The sequence below is a fragment of the Cavia porcellus genome, unplaced genomic scaffold (assembly GCF_034190915.1).
Source record: "Cavia porcellus strain 051 isolate PalLab524CR breed Dunkin Hartley unplaced genomic scaffold, mCavPor4.1 scaffold_1, whole genome shotgun sequence".
Taxonomy (NCBI): domain Eukaryota; kingdom Metazoa; phylum Chordata; class Mammalia; order Rodentia; family Caviidae; genus Cavia; species Cavia porcellus.
In genome coordinates, this window is record NW_026947484.1 from 63,355,468 (window position 1) to 63,375,238 (window position 19,771).

The following is a 19,771-nucleotide window of genomic DNA, read 5'->3' on the forward strand; positions in this document are numbered from 1 at the left end:
AGATCTAGCCAATTCTGAAAAGCCCCACCTCTGAGCTCACAAGGCCTTGGGGGGCATTCTCAGACACGCAGGATAACTCAGGCCTGAGAAGCTGATGTGAAGACTTCAACCTCAAATCGATCTTCTTTTTCCATAAATCTTCAATTCATAGGGATTCAATATCTAAACCTGTTTTGGATGACCATTAGTCTTGGACTCAAAACATTGAAGAGTCTCAGAAAAAACCCTGTGAAAGTCCCAAATGATGGATGAAAAAATGGGCACCCACATGGTTTAAGTCAATAGCCATGATAATATCTTTACCTTAATATTCTAGCCTATCGTGTTTATCTTTCCTGAATTACAAAGATTTGCTACTCCTCTTCAATATAGATATTGCTCAATATTCTTCCTCTGTCTAAATAACACATGGAGGGCAGGAGGGAGCTTCTATTTTGATATTCTTTTCTTTTACCGTCTAATTTTAATTCCACTGTTACCCAAGAGAGGTTGCTTTCATAGGTCAAAAATATTAGATTTTCAATCTTATGTGTTTCAACTTGACTCCTCTTTAGTCAGTACAGTAGATTTCTTGGTTCTTGTGAATCACTCGTACTGTGAATTCTGTTTCTTGTTTCTCTGTTTTCTTAGCATACTTCAAAGTAAATATTATATAAAGGCAAAAGATCTACTGTGTAAATAGCAGCAAAACACACAGCTATTCATATCCCTGGGCTTTCAGGCATTCACAACACATTGCGATGGTGCCTATTTTGGGGTCCCCATAACTGCCTTGCCTCATCAGACATGTTAAGCAGATTTAATTAAATAATTCTAAACTGTGATTTGAATAGAGAATCAATACACAGCTGCCTGAGGCTGAGCGCTGCACCTAGGAATAACACCGATGGCAACCAAGACAGGGAACTCCTCCAACCAGAGCTTGCAGTGGGCCCTGATATATATTTTGTCCCTGGTCTGGACCAGCTGGAGCTCTGCATGGGCTCCTGATGTCAGCATGCCAGCGACCGTACAGACACTGATGAGAAAGGCATGGCAGAGCTACATGTCTGTCCTCAGCAGCGTCGACCACGTGACTCAGACCGCTTGCCATTCACTCAAGTGGGCGGAAATACCAAACAAGCTCCCTCCCACTCAAGTGGGCAGAAATACCAAACAAGGCCCCTCCAGCACTTCCTGTGCTGATGAACCTAGAATACAACCTGGGGGGCAGAGGGGGAGGGCATAAGCTAAGCGATTGGAAACTTCTCCAAGTCAAGCTACAGAGTGTGAACCAAGTAACAATGCAGTAGCACTTCCAGGGCCATGTCAGCTACTATTTCAGCCAGCAGGGGTGTGTGTCTATCCGAGAGAGGGGACAGGAGCACTGCCACCAGGCACAGTGTCACCTCAGGGGAAGCTTGGCAGTGCTACCTCCTTTTGAGCAGGCTAGGGTCAGGGAGCCCCACCAGCACTCAATGTCTTCACCTGCAAAGCGGGAGACACTTCTGGCTAGAATGTAGCTCAGTGGTGGAGCCCCAACCCAGCATGGTGCAGCTCTGTGTTCAGTCCCCAGCAGTACAAGGCAAAGGTGGGGACAGAGACAGCATTCTGGGCTGAGGGGAGATCACTGCGGTCTTCTCCAGTGCTGTCAGAGACGCGAGCTTGCCTGTTACTTTGTGATCGACCCTATCGGGAAGTCAGCTTCAGTGCTCTTTGGTAAGGGCCAAGTGGATCTGGGAAATATTCGCTGGCCAACCAGACAATGAAATGAGGAAGTCATCAGGCTCTGAAGCCCAGTACTCAGACACTGAACAAGCAGAACAGTAAACCAACTATATACAGTCTGTACATAGAAATAGAACACTATAGAAGCAGCTGTCCTCAAGTGTTTCCATTCTTAAATTTCTTGCAGCAGGAATGGATCAGCCCCCAAAGAGCAGCCCCCAAAAGACCTGAGCTCTGCTCTAGCTCAAGCTGTGTGACTGCACAAATTTATGAACCACTGTATGCTATAGGTTCCTCACTCAACTTGGGGACCACGGCAGGTCCTACCTCATAAATGGCTGCTCAACAAATTCACACATGTAAGTGTTTCAGAACATGCCCAGCAATAACTGCAATACATGTACTAACTTTTATTCCCAGTGAATTCTAATGCAGTCTAATCTGGGCATGCAGGCCTCACCGCAAACTCTTTAGCACTAACCACTGGCCAAACAGTACACACGTCTGAAAGCCTAGCTACTGGGGAGCCAAGGCGGGAGAACTGTTTGACTCAAGCTTGGGATCAGCCTGCAAAACAAATAAGCTAAACCATGCTTTGAAAAACCCACCTTGGCTGATGCTTTATTCCTCTTGAGAATAATTTTCCTGTTTCTACCACCTCCCTCCCTATCAGCTCATCTTTCCCTTAAAAGCAAAGGAAATTACACTTAAAAGCCTGGTAGAATTATACCACTCAACAAGCTCATAAAAGTCACGAAGTGCAAAAGTTAGGATCCCATGAAGACATGAGGTGGGTGTAGCAGCTCCCACAGATCGTTTCGGAGGGTGCGGGGCAGCCGCTGCTCCCAAGCTGAGCGGTATGCAGGCACCCCCTCCCCCAGAGCAGCAGCTGCAGCAGAGCCTGCGCCAAGGCCAGGCATGAGCCAGAGCCCTCAGGAGCCACTCCGTCCTGCCCCCATAGGTGCCACCAGTGGACCCCGGCTGGCCCGGGCTTTGCCATCTCAGGCTGGACAGATAAGGACCCTGGCAGACTGGCCCAACACGGGGTGCTGGACCTGGCCCGTACTGCGACCCAGGAGTTCCGGCTGGGTCCTGCCCACCTGTGTTCCCAACAGTGCCGGGGCTGTCCAGCCAGCCCTTTGAAAAGCACCCCAGCGTCTCCTCTGCCTTCTTCCCTGCCGGGTTCACAGAGCCCCTCTGGGACGCATGGAAAAGTGAGTGAAGCTTCCACCCACCAGTGCATGTGAATCCACCGCTTTTCAAGAAGTGGAACATGAGTTCTGTCCGCGCCCCAACAGTTCAAGCCGGATGCCCCATCTCAGCCGCTGCGACCCGGCCCTCAGGACCCACACAGACCCCGATCCACGCGCACTCGCACCCAGCCCGACGCCCAGCTCCCCCGGGTGCTTGGCATACGCGTTCACTGACGAATAGCAAGTGTGTCCTCCTGGTGCGCAAAGGAGGCGCCATGAGAAATCTGCACTCCTCATCAAGGCCCACGTGTGTTTACTTGTGCAGCCTAATACAGCCACACAATGGCTTTCCACCCACATGTAATGGGCACCAAGTCCCCAGCAGCGTTGGAAATGCCTCGCTGCCTTTCTGAGAAACGCCATCTGTGCTTTTCCTCCTACAGTTACAAATGAGTCACTTAACACAGGGGAGTTTAAAACATTACCTTCCTGAGAGGGTTTACAGGAACTCTAGAAATATTAGTGTGACTGCAATCGACTTTGATTTCATGGGACATTCGTGGATGTGTACCAAATGTGTCTTACTCTTTCCAGAATTAAATATGTGACTGGCTCTGCAGGCTATTGTTGAGAGTAATTTCTGAGAGTTAATAATGAATCCAGAAATTTATTATTATTCTATATGAATTAAATGATCAAAGAATGAAATTGTTTTTGTGTCATCCACTGAACAACCAGAATCGAACTCCAGCAAGTTAGGTCTGTCTGTCTGTCTCCACTGAGTAACTAAGGGCTGTTAGTCAGAGAGCAAGTCCACACTGAGGTCCACACTGCCTACTCCCCATAATGACGCTGCCCTCGAACACTTCCAGCATTCTGCTGAAAGAAGTCTGTGTTATCTCTCGGCCCAGTCTGTGTAACAGTATGTGGCTGAGATTTGATGTTACATCTAACCTTCTACTGGAGCTTGTCTTTTCCAATCATTAAATCAGGAAGAATTTGGCTGGTATATTCTAAACATTTTGTTTCTTTCAGTTTAAATCTTTCTAAAGTTCAACCAGGGACCAATAATGAATTTTAACTGAAAATAAGTGTAGGTTATTTCTGAATTTAAAAAAAAAAAATGATTTCATGCTATTGTTGGTTTCATAATAAAATGTGGTGGCAGCTGGGTTGGTTTCTTTCCCAGGTCTGAGTCCTACTTTTGCTTTTGTACACCTCAGTCTGCTCTTGTTTTATAAAAGAAGCTGTGTTCTCCCACTTGAATGATGCTTTTCTTACACAGACCACATTATTATGGGCAGCACCCTTCTTCTTGCAGTTAACTCATGTTTTCTTCCAGCACAATCAGGACGGTAGAGCATAAAGAGTAGTCTTTTGTCTATAAAGGTTAAAATCACAGTTTTGCTATATTCCATACAGATTTAAGGCCAGTCAAACTCTTGGCTTCTGGAAGTGAATTTAAGGCAGGACTGTCCATTAAAAATGCTGAGAGCAATCTTGATTTTAAAAAAATCTGGGAAATAATCAGATTCTCCTTAGCTACTCGGAAAAAGACAGAACTGACCTTTGAGGAAACTGATCAATAATGGGGCAATGCCAAGATGGTGAGAATCCAGTTCAATCCATCAGAGCTGAGAGCTGTAGATAATATGGAAGCAAAAGCTGACTTAAAGCTGGTCTTTCAGAAAGTTAGAAAACACTGAAGAGATGAGCAGAGGTCAGTGCACAATGTTCTGTGGCACAGCATTGTATTCTCCAAGATTTTGTTGTGGTTTCTTTTCTGAATTGCATTGAATTTTTCATTAATAGACTCCTCCTAGACTTTTGAATCAGCAAAAGATAGTAATCAATGAGGTAATTAAACAGTATGTTTTTATTAATAAAAGCAGATCTTAAAAGCTTTTTAATGTGCCTTTGCTGAAGAAATTCCTAGTGAGAAAAATATACATCTTTACTAGTTTATTAATTTTAACTCTGTGAGATGGAAAAAAGGAACTAAAATCTTAAGTGGAAAATATCTGGAATTGAGTCCATTTTCTGCATTTGATTTATAAGAGAATGTTGACCATGCCACGGGCATTGGTTCATTTGCTGCCAGATTCATAGAAAGTCAGCTCTTGACATAAAAATTACTAATTGGGAGTGTTTAGAATAGAGTCCGCCATGAATTTTTTAAACAAATCCTACATTTGCAACTATTTGTTTTACAGAGTTAGTGCCTAGTGCAAAATCAATTTCGTCTCCCTATAAAAGTCTTCACAAGCTCCCAAATATTTAATTTCACCCATCAGCAAACTTTCAGAATCTCAGCTATAATATTTCCATACATTTCTGAAGTCGTGTTCCTTTGAAGTTTAATGCTTTGGAGGAAACATGCCTGGGAGACCATTGTGATTCCATGCCAGGGTCCAGGCTGCTCAGAGGGCGCCGTGCCGGGGATCTTATGTAACTGGGTAAAACCGTCGAATGTGCGCCGAACTTTGGAGCTAGACTGATGACAGGTCCTGGGCCACTGTTTACTTTCGAACCTCATGTTCTCATTTACAAGATGAGGATGGCAGAAGTGTCTCCTGGGATTATTGCAAAAATTAAATACCATCCTGCATGTAAGCCACTTGGACAATGACTGCGTATATTAACCAGTCAGTAAAATGCTATCATTACTATTCAGCTGATACGCCATTACTTTAGCTCTTGCATATCATTGAAAAATATCTGGACATTTCCCTAGAAATGGCTCTGTGGATTAGCCTGCTGGGGCTGCCACAACAACATGGCCTAGACTCAGGGACTTAACCAGAAATGCTGCAGGATAAAGCCCAAGGTGGGTCCTCCCGAGCCACTCCCCTTGGTGGCTTCTCACTGTGCCCTCCTGTGGCTCTTTCCTGGGCCCAGGAGTTCCCTTGTGTCACTCTGGGTGCCCTTCTAGTGTCTCCTCCTATAAAGGACATCGGTAGACTGGATTCCAGGCCCCTCTCAGTGGCCTCGTTCTGACTCAGTCACCTCTGTGAGGACCTGGTCTCCAAAGACAGCCATGTCATGAGGTGAGGAGTTGGAATGTCCCAGCACGAACTGGGGAACACAGGCCCGCACAACCCATTGCCACATCTGTCACCTAAAACCAGACCTCCTCCTGGTGCAGCGTTTGCCCGGGGTCTGGGCCACAGTTAAGAGTCATTGTTCAGAGTTGAATAAGCGATCACAGGGGAGGGAACAAGTGGTGGGAAGAGGATGCCAGCAAGAGCAGAGCCCCAACTGCCCCTTCCTGCTCTGGCCCTCTGCTGGAGATGACTGTGCTGCCTTGGAACGCACTTTTCCTGTGGCCTGCTGTGCTCTCTCAAGACACTCTCTTTCCTTCCAGTTCATTCTTTCCTTCCAGTTCATTCTTTATTCCTGAAAGACTACTTACATAGTGAATGATAAAAAACTGTGACCCTCTGCAGCCAGCCAGGTGACTGCTCCTGCTGGACCTCTGTCTCCCATCCTCTCAAGGCCAGAGGTTACACTGGAGGTGAGACAAAGCTGCCTGGTCCCCAGCCCCTCCCCTTGGAGCAGGTGTCACTCCCATCCACACTGACAAGGCGGGGACTGCACCTTGCCCAACCACCTGACTTCAAACCCTGGGTCTCAGGGCCAGGCCTTGTGCTGGCCCCAGTAAAGACACATTTGTGGGTTTGTTGTGCACCACAAGAAAGTTCAGGAATAGTAGCCTTCTACACAGGGAGAATTTCCTCCCACGTAATAAAGGACACTTAGCTGGGCATGGTGGCTCCCACCTGTAATCTCCACACTCCAGCAGGCTGAAGCAGGAGACTGCCAAGTCCAAGCCCAGTTTGGAGAAATTAGTAAGGCCTTATCTCAAAAAAGAGAAAAAGAAAGAAAGAAAGAAAAAAGAAAAAGGATTTGGGATGTAGCTTAGTGGAAAAGTCCTGGATTCAATCCCTAGTACACAACAAAATTCTTTGAGCTATAGCCTGGTATTAGAGTATTTGCCTATCATGTATAAAGCCCCATGTTTGATCCTTAACACCACTAAACCAGAAACAAACAAACAAACAGAGGTTCTTTGAGATTCTGCTTATTTTTCAGTGTCATGCTGTCCGACTGTCCTTTGTGTTACCAGATGATGAAGCTGAAAATGATAATCATTTTTTTAAAATGTCCTAATTACAGAACAAGCAAAGAGAGTTGGCACAACAGTTTTGAAGTTAAAACCTTTGTTTTCATCCCAGAAATTTAAGATCTCAAATTCACCTTGGGCCAGTGTGTCTCCCTTCTGGTGAGACAGGTGCAGCTCTCTGTACTCAAGTCACCACCGCAGCAAAGGTGAAGCTCAGCTTTTTATCAGCTGGATTTTAAGAGTTACCCACTCACTTCCCCAAAGTTGGGCCCGTCTCTCTCCCACACTTGGGTTTGCCAACGGCTTCCTCTGCCGTGGTTTTGTGAGTGTGAAGAGCATAGCCTTCTCTCATCATAACCTGCAGAAAGCTTTTCGCCCTGAGATGCCAAGTCCAAATAGCGTGGGGACCCCGTTGGTTGTGCTGTCAGACTGTACAGTCTGTAGAAAAGACACCCTTCCACGCTGTGTGTGTGCTGTGCCACATTAATTTTTCACACAAAGGGGTTTTGGGGATGGGTTAAGGTAGGAGGGTCCAGAGAACAGGAAGACCTCTGCCCGTCCTTTGAGGGTAGGTGCCCTAACTAAACAGAGGCTTCCTGCAAATGGCTGATGTGAAGTTTGTGGCCAGTAGTAACTTCCTTCAAAATAAACCACCTATACCATCTGCTTGACAGCACCCCATCAATTATACCCAGAATGTGTGGGTTTTCCTCCCTGGAAAACGTCTTCTACGTGACAAGAAGATAAAAAGAAAGAGGATCCTGGGCCTGGCAGTGCTGGCCCCTTCCCTGCTGTCACCGTGGCCACTGTGGTGGGGTCTCTGTCATCTCAGCAGCTTCCTCAAGCAGGAAAAAGTCCATATGAGAAAGCACAGAATCATCTTAGAAACTCCAAAACCAAAGGAAGTGGGTTTGCATGGCAGAGAAACCTGGAACTGGGGACGGAGGTTAGCATGAGCAGTGGAGAAGCTGGAATGAGCCTTCAGCAGAAGCCACCGAGACGGTAGCGGCTATGCTTGGGATCTGGATCATTGTGCCAAACAGGACGAGGATGCACGAGCGGTAGAGGGATCTGGATATCCTTTTTTAAGGTTTTTTGTTTTTAAAAGAACAAAACCAAAGTACAACAGAATAAAGCTAATCAAAACAACACAATGGAAGTCATATAGGACTTCAAAATAAGATCATTGGAAATCACCAATGGCTACATAATGGATATCACTCCCATACCTGGCGAATATGTTTAGCAATCACTACTTGGCCCAGAGGCCAATATGGCTTTTTAATCCTTTCCTCAAAATATAGACTCAGGCAGGCACCCAAGAGTGACAGCTGAGCAATGCAGGGCTCCCCCTTGGCTGTGATTTTGTTTTCCACAGTTTCAGCTACCTGGAGTCAACTGCAGCACCAAACACTACCAAAACACAATGAAGAATTAGAATGTTTTGAGAAAGAAGGAAACGCATTGACATAACTTTGCTGTAGTGTAGTGTAATGTTACAGTTCTTCTACTTTATTTGTTTAACCTTTCTGTCCTTATTTTTAAATTAAGCTTTATCTTAGGTATGTATGTATAGGAAAAGACTGTAGAGGGTGTGATATTACCTGCAGCTTGAGATTCTCTCTGGGTTTTGGAACAAATCTCCCACATATCGGAGGGAAGAACTGAAACTACCTAACAGAGATTCAGAATAACTCAGAGCTCACTAAGAACTCAAGAGAACCTGGCCACGTGTGTGTCTACTCCATCCACCAACCCACTGGCAGGCTTGGGCCTCTGTGCTCTCTCAGCCAGGAGAGTCCCCTCTCCTGGGACTCAGGGAAAGGACAAGAGGAACAGGCCAGGTCTACCCAGTGCTACTCAGAAAGGCTATCTCCTAGGGAGAAGAGAAAGAGCAGCTGCAGAGCCCAGCACTTAGAGGATCTCTCCAGCGAGGTCACAGTGTCTATGACCCACAACTTCAAAACTCCTACAAATGCAAAACAGTGTATTCGGATCATAACGCAAAGCCTGACACTGATTCTGAAGTGCTGTGCCTTTAGATCACAATAGTATCATTTCCTTTGGCTTTACTTAACATAGCAGCCATGCTATATTATAAAACTTCTAAATAAACATTTATTCTTAAAACTGAAAGTAAAAGTTGGGCATGGTGGCACGTACCTGTAATCCTGGCACTTGGGAGACTGAGGTAGGAGGATTGCCATGGGTTCAAGGCGAGGCTGGACTACACAGCAAGATCCTGTCTGAAAAACCAAAAAAGGAGCCAGGTATGGTGGTGCACACCTGTAATCACAGCACTCAAGAGGCTGAGGCTGGAGGATCCTGGCAAATTTGAGACTAGCCTGGGCTTCAAAGTGAGTCCATGGCCACCTGGGCTGCATAATGAGACCCTGTCTCAAAAAGATAAAAATAAAGCAAAACAAAAAACCAAAGTGTTATAGTTTGTGTCTGGATGTTCCCCCAAAGCCTCCTACAGTCATTGGAGCAGAGTTCTAGAATTTGTTATTGATTCATGGTCCAATGCTTGGATTATGGGTGTGGATGCTATACCACCCTGGGGTGGGTAGTCTATCTACAGTATAAGGGACAGAAGGAGTCTTCTCTCTTGCTCCCTCCTTTTTGTTCTTGCTGTTTTTGCTGTCTTTTAACATTATGAATGGTAGTTCCTCAGCCATGTATCATCCAGCCTTGGAGACAGCTAGTTATGGACTGAAACCTCCAAAAACTCTGAGCTAAATAAACCTTCCCTTCCTTAATTTTGGGTATCAAGTATTTTGACTCAGCAATGAGAAAAAAGTAACCAACAGAGAGAGAAAGAGAGAGGGAGGGAGGGAGGGAGGGAGAGAGAGAGAGAGAGAGAGAAAAGAAAGGGAAAATAAACCAACAATAGGACGACAAGAGTAGAAAGGAAAAACAATCTCAAAAAGCTCTATATTTAGGAAATGAGAAAGTTAAAATGAAAAGAAAAATTCTTGTACTTGTACCAAATGAATCATATCAGGTGCCACCCAAGCCAAGATGTTTTGCAGGGCATATGCAAACAAGATGCCTTGAAACTAAAGTCTTCATCCTCCAATCAGCCATACGGCCTCTCAGAGGTCAGTCTGCTTCCCGCCCAGTTCACTTCTCTTCCTTCTGAGATTATTCAAGGCAATGTTGAGCTGACAACTACAAAATATAATTGTTAGGATGTTGTGAGGAAGGGATGTGTAGTCCCAAAACATTAAATTAGATGCTACAAATCTAAATGATCTTTATTTGTCAATTTAAAAAAATTTTAAAGGTCTGGTTGGGGATGTAACTCCATGGTAGAGCACACACTTGTGGTCCTGGGCTCAGTTCTTTGCAAAAAGCAAAACAAAGAAGCTTTTCTGCTGTGTGGGTGGGGAGGGGGACAGACACAAATGGTCATCTGGATGCGTGGTCCTCACTTGGTCCTCAAATGGAAGGTGGTGGGCTCTCTGTGGCATTTTGGAACATTGGTTTTTCTCTATCATATTGGAGAGTCTTATTTTGGTGACTGTGCACCAGTCCTTTACAAATGGTAAAATAAAAAGCCTTCCATTAGATACGTTTAAGAACTGCAACTATGGGAAACCCCGAAGGGGAAAAATGTAGACCACTCATCCAGTTACCCTCAAACTTAGCACATTTCTGCTTCTTTCGTTCTGTGCCCGCCTTTCCATTTGTTGCCCAGAAGTCACTCTTGCATATCCTCCCCAGAGCCCATGCTGAGCACATCCCTCTAAAGCCCAGAAATCAGCTTCCCTTGAGAATTTCTCCTGTCAAATTCCTCCAGCTCTAGCAATCATATGATGAGCTCCTATAAGGAGAATGCATGGTGAGCGTGTGAACGTGGGAGCACTGTGGGCCCCACTCTGTGCCTGCAGGCTGTGGTCTGCACACAAGTGTCCTCCCAAGCCCTGGGCACTCAGAGGGTTCAGCACACAGCTGGCTTCCTGTTAGGCGGTGGGGCGGTCCACAGAGTGGTCCCTGCCACGGAGACGGAAAGCTATGTCTGATTCCTGCCACCTTGCCATGGGCAGTGTCTCACAGGCTGTGCCCCTCTGCCACTTGAGGCTGCCTTGGAAGAGCCAGCTATGAACTGAACCTTGAGCCAAAATAAACCTCTCCTCCTTTAATTTGTAGGCATTGAGTGTGCCATCTCAGGGGCAAGATTACTCCCCAGCTTATCAACCCAAAGCAACAAGCACTCATATCTCACAGCTTCTGTGGCTCAGGGATGGACAAACGGGTGTCCCTGGGTGGCTCTGGCTCAGGGTTGCTCCCCAGACTGCTGACATCGGAGGTCACAGGAGCTGTGGGCATTTCAAGGATTGCCTGTGGGGGCAGCCACCAAGAAGCCCCCTAAAACTCACTGTCACACAGGACGGCCTCCATGCCTTTCGACACAGCCTCAGACCTGCACCATGGGGTGGGACAGCCTGGTGGCCAATCTGGTGGCCAGGGGACAGAGGGGGAGCCAGCCTTCCTATTATCTGCATCACATCAGTAACACCAGTCACACCCAGGGTGGGGACAGCAGACAGCAGAGAACAGCAGATGGTGTCTGAGGAGCCACAGTAAGGACTGCCTGCCTCACCACAGACCAACAAGGTGGACTCATGCAGGCACACAGGCCTTTGGAGGCTACAGTGGGTTCCCTGACAATGGCCAAAAGGAGAGCTCTGACATGGTAGGAAAAGGAGAACTGACTTTCCCGTGGGAGACCGTGGAAGGCCTTCTTGAAGTGAAGTTTGAGTGAGGTCTCAGACAGACCTCAAGAGTGATAGTTTCAGCACACGCAGGCCAACGCATGTCACTGGCTTGGTATCTAGAGGAGTGGTACCATCACATGGAGAGCTTCCGGCTCAGGAAGTCTGGGGGATAGCAGGGATTTACATTTCCGATGACGCTCGCTGGCAGCTTGGGCCTGAGCATTGAGCTTTTGAGAAATACAGATTTAAGCAAAGGATTGGAGATAAAGCATATTTAGAAAGAAACAAGTACTTTTATTTATCAAGTTGAACAGGCTCAATTTCCTAATCCTTCCAGATTCATGAGAAATGAAGGGAGTTAGTCTGTACTTCAAGAATCTCAAAATTATAAATTCAAGGTCTTGAGAAGAATTTGGAGAATTCAAACTGCTCGTTTCACAAGTGAGGTAAGTGGAGACAGCAGATGGGCCCAGAGAGGCAGAGCTGTCTTTTACAATCAGCTGGGTCTGTGTGGTTCCCTCACTCAGGGGTTCCTGAGGGAAACATGTGAGGTCTCCCCACCTCTCAGCATGCTGGTGCTTTCTGTTAGAGAGGAGGGCGACTCTCCCACTGAGATGCTCATCTTTCAGAGATGCCCATGCCCATATTTTGTTATGGAAGAGTGGCTGAAAGAATTTTCACAAAACCTTGGGGACCTTAGACACATTTCTGTGTGCAGCTGAGGTCTGCAACACCTGCCTGGCTCCTTGGGCTGATAAGCCTGGGCTGAGCTTCTGGTCTCTCTCAGCTTCTGCTGTTCTTTTCCTGTCCCAAGGGCTCTGATGCACAAATGTAGCTGCCTAAATGTCCCTGCAAAACTTGGTTTGGAAGGGGCTGGGGATTTAGCTCCGCGGCATAAGCGCCTGCCTTGAAAGCAGGCAGTCGTGAGTTCGATCCCTGGTACCGATAAAAAGGAAAAAGACAAAAAAAAAAAAAAAAAAAAAACTTGGTTTGGAGGTGCTGCTCCTTGGAAAACCCCAACCGTTAGTAAAATTAAATCTAAGAGCAAACTGGGTCAAACCCATCTTGACTCCAGAAATATGCTTTCTTCTGAAAGAGGGCAGTGAAACCCTGCTGTTTATTCTTTGCAACAAGTGCACAAAATAGTTTGGTGCCTTTGTTCTGTTGTTTGAGCCATTGTCACCTTTCACTCGACTGCACTGTGGAAAGTTAGATGGAGACAGTTTTGCACAACCCAAGGGAAACTCATTTGCATGTTCAAATACAAGTGTGTTTGTCATAATTTCCTGAGCTCTGGCTTCCTTTGCCCTCACTCTACCTGCAGTGCACAGCCCCCACTCTGACATACACTGTCACTCCTCAGATACGGGTAGACTCTTACAACGTGACAGAGATGCTAAAGGTGATAGAATGGCCACTCCTTTCCTGTGGACTCTGCAGCAACTTATTTCAGCACAGGGGTCTCTCAAGCTGCTGTTCTGAGAAGTCCTAGCTGTCACAGCACTCACTTCCTCCTGAGGGAAAGGCCTGCACCAAGCTTTCACCCTGAACAAGAGAGAAAGCACAGGACAGGTCACCTGGTGCTCCTCGCACACTTTGAAACACTCAGGTCCTGAGCACAGGCGTGTTGACCTGCTGGAGAGGATGTCACACAGTTTCACTCTTCCTTGCAAAGTTGGAGAGTTAAGAATGGCACAGTGCAAGTCTTTATTCCTGCCTTTGCCAACTCAACCAAAAATCAGCTTCTCCGCTGTGGAGGGAGTATCACTGAAGGAGCCGCATGAGGGGTATGGCGGGAACTGTGGCTGCAGAGGGAAAGGAGCGCAGCTCCTCTATGTGTCACAGTCAGACACCGCCTCACTCCTGGTTCTCTGGTTTTGGCAGAGCTACTGAGCTTCTCCAGCTCTCAGCATCCTCCTCTGGGCTTAGATTGCTCACCTGTGCAGTGCAGCTGCCTCAAGAGGGAGGGACTCTGCACACCGAATCACCCAGGGCTGCCCGTGACAGCAGGCACTCAGAGATGGTAGTCACGGCAGCTCAGCAGCAAGTCAAACCCAGGATTTTCTTCCCCCAAAAGCCCATTGGCTTCATTATGTTGTGGGCAGCTTGATTTTGATTTTCACTGGCTCAGAAAAGCTTTGGTGTAACCCCTTCTTGGTCCTAGCCAAACTAGAGAATCCGAAGCTGCCTGCATGCTAGTGTAGGGTTAGTCTCTGCCTCAAAACCTGCAAAGTGTCCAGCACACTTCCCCCAACTAACAGCAAGTTATTAACAATGTGTTTGCTCAGTCGTTAGCAAGGTACCTTCAAAAAGGACTCTGTCCCCCACATTTTCTGGGGTCCCATAGAAAAAAATGTTAAACGCTGGAAATCAAGGTATCAGCAACTGATAAGTGTTCATCTCAAGCAAAAGATGCCTTTTTAAGTAAAGGGGTTGTGTGCACACACACGCAGGAGAGACGCCTACAGAGCCAGCCTGTGGTCTCTGGGAGCCTCACGCCTCCCCTGCTGTTCAGCAGCCTTGATTTTGATGGGGCGATTTTTAGTCAGCTGCCTCGATTATTCTGGCACAGAAAAAAATCTTTTAAAAATTGTTACACTTCATCAAAGTGTATCATGAGACTTCACGGTCATTATCTCAATGGCCGCTCTGATGTGCGACAATTGGCAGAGACGCAAACGGTAGGGGGTGTGGGAGAGGAAAGCCAGCCCTTCATGTGGAAGCCGAGGAGCCACGCCAAGCTTCTGTCAGCAGCTCCACAGTCTGATCTGACGCGCTGAGCGTGCTGATGATGCTCTTGTTTCTGGAGGAAGTAAACAAGAAAATGAATTCTACCGAGCAACACAGCCTCTTTGTATCTTCAAAATGGTGTGACTGGACTCGGGCCAGCCGTGCTGAAAGTTGGGCCATTTATGTCATCGGGGCCCCAGTACTGATGCAGGCTTTGATTACAACTTGGACCAGGCCCTAAGATCCTTCAGGGGCAGCCACTCAGCAAATAAAGGCATTGATGGGTTGTTGGGTCAATTCAGCCATAAGGGCACAGAGCATGGTTCTTTGAAAAGCCTAATGGATTAGCGACAGAGCCTGTCCCGCTGCAGGCCTGATTTCTCAAGCAAGTCCATGACGGTTTTCCAGCTTGGCAGGGAACTCTTCCTCCAGAGCAGGCTGCAGAGCCCTTCTTACTATCAATGGTGAGCTGAGAGGATTAGACACAGTGGGCTTCACAATTAATGAAAACAGCTGTTGGAACAACAATTAGGGCAAACTATTAATTATGTAAAGTTATGCAGAAAGTGGACCGCTCCTTTGTTCAGGGCCCTCTGAGCTGACTGAGGACTCCCAGAGCCACCTTCCATCTTTCCCTGGCTCTCAAGTGGCAGGAAGTGGGGTCCTTGTAGGAAGGGGCTCCTGGGAATGTGAGCTGAATGGGAACAGAGGGCCAGGCTGCAAAGAGAGTAAAATACTCAGGGGAAGAATATTTGTTAGAGTTACCTGGCCTTAGGTACCCTGGGTCTTTTTTGATAACTCGAAGCTGCATTTTCTTGTCTTAAACTGGCTTTGAGCCTTAGTGCTGGCATCTCAACTTTACTCTTATAAAAACAAACAAGACACCATTCTTGTAATATGCCCTCCCTCTGGCCCAGGTTCACCTGAGAAAGTGACTCTGGGAAGAGGTAGAGTCTCTCGGTGTGTGAACTAAGTCAGTTTTAATCATGCGGTGATGGTCCAGCTGGACTCCCCCGCCCTTTCGCCTCTGCTCCCTGTCTTCTAAATGCACCATTTGCCCCTCCCTCTGCATGCTGGGTCTTAGGCACTCATTGCTGTCTCTTTGCAATTTCTGTCCTGCAGAGCTGGGAGTTAACTTAGGGCCTGCCGCCTACCCTGAGTTCCACGTCTGACATCCTTCCTCAGAGAGAATTGTGAAGGCAAGATGTGCCATTAAGAAGGTTATTAACTGTATACATAAACATTGCCTCCTGCCTCCAGTTAGATTTCTTTCTCTACACTGTCAAGTAACTGGTTTAACACTCTTTCCAGCATGCCCAGCGCCTTTTATTTGACTATATTGTTTTAGAAAGGCCTTTGGGAATTTAGCTAATTTCATGCTGGAACTTATTAAGTGGGGTTTGACACTCTTTGATAATTTCAATAAACCATTATTCAAGTCTCACTCCCTTCAGGGAAGGAATGAAAGCTTTATTAGCCATAAGGTCTCTATTCTAAACATGTCACCTGAATTTAGGAGTATATCTCCCCTGAAATGCAATTGACTTACTGACTCAATAGAACTTTCTCTGAAACTTCAAGAAAGCTGTCACTGGCTGTCAACAGCCAGACAGCATCTACATATTCTGAACATTCTCTGTGAACCTTCAAATGCATTTTGAAATAATTTAGCAAATTCAATTTATTGTCCTCTGATAAAGGTTAATAAAATGAACAAAACACTTGATTGTCCACACATGTACCTACACACTAATTCTCTCTAAGGTACCGGGTTCTGGCCATTCTTCTCCCAGGATATAAGAATACAGAATAATATCTCCTTCTGAGAAATGAAAAATTTTGAGACCCAAGCTCTAAAGCAATCCCCCAGAAAATCATTGAGTGTACAAATGCAATTCATTACTGGAGTCAGAAACAATAATCCAATTAGCATGTACTTGTGTAAGGCCTTTAAAATCACTGTAAACTCAAAGCCATATTCGTCTTTGTCTTTGAAATCTGCCAGCTCGGTGCCCAGACACAGCAAACTCCAAGTCACAGTTCACATTCAAGATTGCAGAACAGCATCCGGATTGCAAAAGCAATTACTCCAGTTATCCAGATGTGATTCTTCAATCATTCCAGGAATTTTTTAGCGGTTCCTATTCCATGGCACCACTCACAGCGCTCATGCTGGCACAGTGCTTACATCTCTTCATTATTAATTCAGCTCATGGAGCTTAATTGGACAAGGCTAGAGCGAATTTGACAAACATCACAGCAGCAGAAAAAGCAATCACTCTTTCAAGATGAAAATTTGTTTGATGTCTTACTGTGTAACTCATTTACGCTCCTCGGGAGTCACGTGACCTGAATGTTAATCAGCCATTGATTGGTTTCTCTCCTTGGACAGTCACATGACCTGAATGCTAATGGGCTGGCACTCTGTCACTGTTCTGTTAGGCGACCCCATGATTGGCTGCCAGGTTAAGATACAGAGATAAGTAGGTGCTTGATGAGCACTTGACAGAACTTCACAGAAAATTAAGGCCCTAAAATAGCATGAGAAAGTCTTGTCAAATCAAGCATGATTATCATTGAATGCTTAAGGAATTCATCATCGGCATGAAATTGATACACTTCAGTGCCAGCGGGCCCTGCAGTCAGCAGGGACTCATCAGATTTTTATTTATATGTGTTCACCAAATCACATTAATTCTGAGAGCTAAAACATGCTAAGGATGAAGGTTATTTTCTGTTCAATCTAATTTATCTATGACAATAATCATCACTAATAATGTGTCAAATTGGACTGCAGTCATTGTATGCAGGCATGCTGATTTGGAAAATAGTGTTAAACCGTCCCGCAGTAATTAACAACTGGCAAAGGTACGCTGGCCCAACGTAATCAGCATATCTAGATGGAAAATTAAGTTTTATAGAATGGATTTATAGATACATATCCTTATTTAATTCAGAATATAAATTATTCCTGGTAAAAGCCGACATCATTTTTATAACACTATTAAAGCCAATAACCATTGAGGGGCTCGCATTCTTAATTTGCCCTGTCATTCATTTTTTCTCTCATTTTCCACTGTTAACTTTCTAATGGCCGTCACCTTTTTAAGGGCAAGGCCTCCAGTCAGCCAGCCAGGTCTGGTGGGCTGGGAGGAGCATCCCCTCAGCCTGGGCTCCAGGTCCTTACTCAGTGACCTATCCCCAGTTACTGCTGGGGTGCAAGGTGGGCAGCAGGAGCCAGCACAAAGTGGGGTGGTGCTTCCCTTTGGCCTTTGGAGATTTCTCCATTATTTCTCCTCACAAAGGAACAATAGAAAAATTTGCAGATTAATTTATTAGGGGTTAATGTTTCTGGGTGCATTGTTTAAGCCTAAATCGCTCTTGGTGAAATGTCTTTTGTGGACCAGAAGGTTTTTTTTTTTTTTTTCATTCTTTCTTTTTCTGTTTTACATAACCCGGTGGTTTACAGCACCATTGCTGGAGTAATCGAATAGTGTTGTAATGAAACTCTAAGAAATGTGAGTCCCCGCTGGCGCAGCCTGCAAAGGAGGGTGCCCAACATAAGTGGAGGTTTTTCCCACAGCTCCCCGGCCTGGCTTAATCCCCAGCCGCTGGCCTTGCCAGGATTCGCTCCCCCTCTCAGGAGGTCTCTATTGATTAAATGAATCTGCTCCAAAGGCTGGCTCCCGGGCTCTTTGATCTAATCCGATCTGATTTTATCCTATCGCTTCAGCAGGACATCGGGGAATTAACAATAAGCAGCTTTGCCACAAGTGTTTAATAACTCGACGCCATCTCCTTGGGGCTGGGAGCTGCTCAGCTCCCCAGTCCACACGCGGTGGAGCAGATTGGCGGGCCCCCCTGAACCTGAGGAATCTCTGCGCAGGCAAAAACTAATCACTTCGAGTTTCTGGATAAAGCACACAAAGCAGATTTCTGCATCTTAACAAATTGAAACAAAACCCTCAACACCACATCACCAGCAGGGTGGGAGGGGCAGGGCGCGGCCCCACTTCCTGCTGGAGGGGGTAGGCAGCCAGGCTGGTGGGCGTCCTCCAACGCTTCCAAGGCTCCTGGACCTCTGGCTGCAAGTAACCAGGGACACACACATCCTGCAGCGACTGCCCGCAGTGAGCTCTCCCTGGGCCTCTGCGCGATGCAGGGCGCTACCGGGGTGGGCTTGTGTCCTACCCTGCTCGCTGCTGTGGGCAGCGGGACGTGCATGTGGCCTGCACGGGGGCTTTCAGTGATCACCCTGTCGCAGCACACCGGGCCTGAAACACCAGGTCTTTTTTTTTTTTTTTGGCAACTCTGGACTCCACCTGCAGCACTTGTACATGGCAAAGGCAGAACTTGTCATGTGTTTCTTCTCCCCAGGACAAAACAAAAGCCGGGCCCCCTCTGTCCTGCTGATACCCGCCATTCACAGGGTCAGCCTGTCCGCTGTGGCCCAGCTTTCTCCTTCTCCCACCCGGCTGGGAGGCCCAGATGAGGGAGAGGAGCCACAAGAGCCTTGAGCGATTGGTGCCCTGGGGAGAGTTCCACTGGAGCACCAGACTGCAGTGACACAGCTTTCAGCTGTTCCGTGTCAAACCCGCGGCACAGCAGAATTTCTCATTCAGACTGCTAACAAAGGACTTGCTCTCCCTCAGGCTCTGCCACTGCTTTCCCAGGACAAGGCAGGGTGGGCTCACCAAACCTGGCAGAGGGGATCTGCCCACAGGTGGAGGCCAGACTGAGCCTGCCTGCTGCCAAGGAGCCAGAGATCAGGATTTCTGTCTGATCCCCTGAGGGCCCACCTACTTGCAAATTCACAGAGACAGCAGGGTGCCTTATTATTGTTTTCCTAAGCAAAGACATTGACTTTCATATCCGTCTCCACCCGCATCCATGCATTACTATTTATTGACATTCTCCCCTACCATCAATATGCGCCCAACCTTTTGAGACAATGCCCTTCCACCACCACCCCACCCCAGTGCCAGCAGAAGGAACCTGCTTTGAGTCTGTGACCCTCAGTGTGGACTGGAGTGCTGGCACCAGCCATGCAATTATTTCCTCTTTGGAAATGCCTTTTGCCTTACTTTTTTCTCCTGTTCTCCCAGATAAACTATGTCATAACAGAAAAATCTCTGTGAAGTTCTCCAAAGAACTCTGTGCTGTTTCCAGACTCTGGGACTATAATTATGCCTGTGTAATTAAAGCAGAGAGACTGTTCCCTGCCAACTGCCAGCACCCCTGTTTGCATCACAAAAAGACAGCAGGATGTACTCAGGAAGGATCCAGCCAGAGTCATC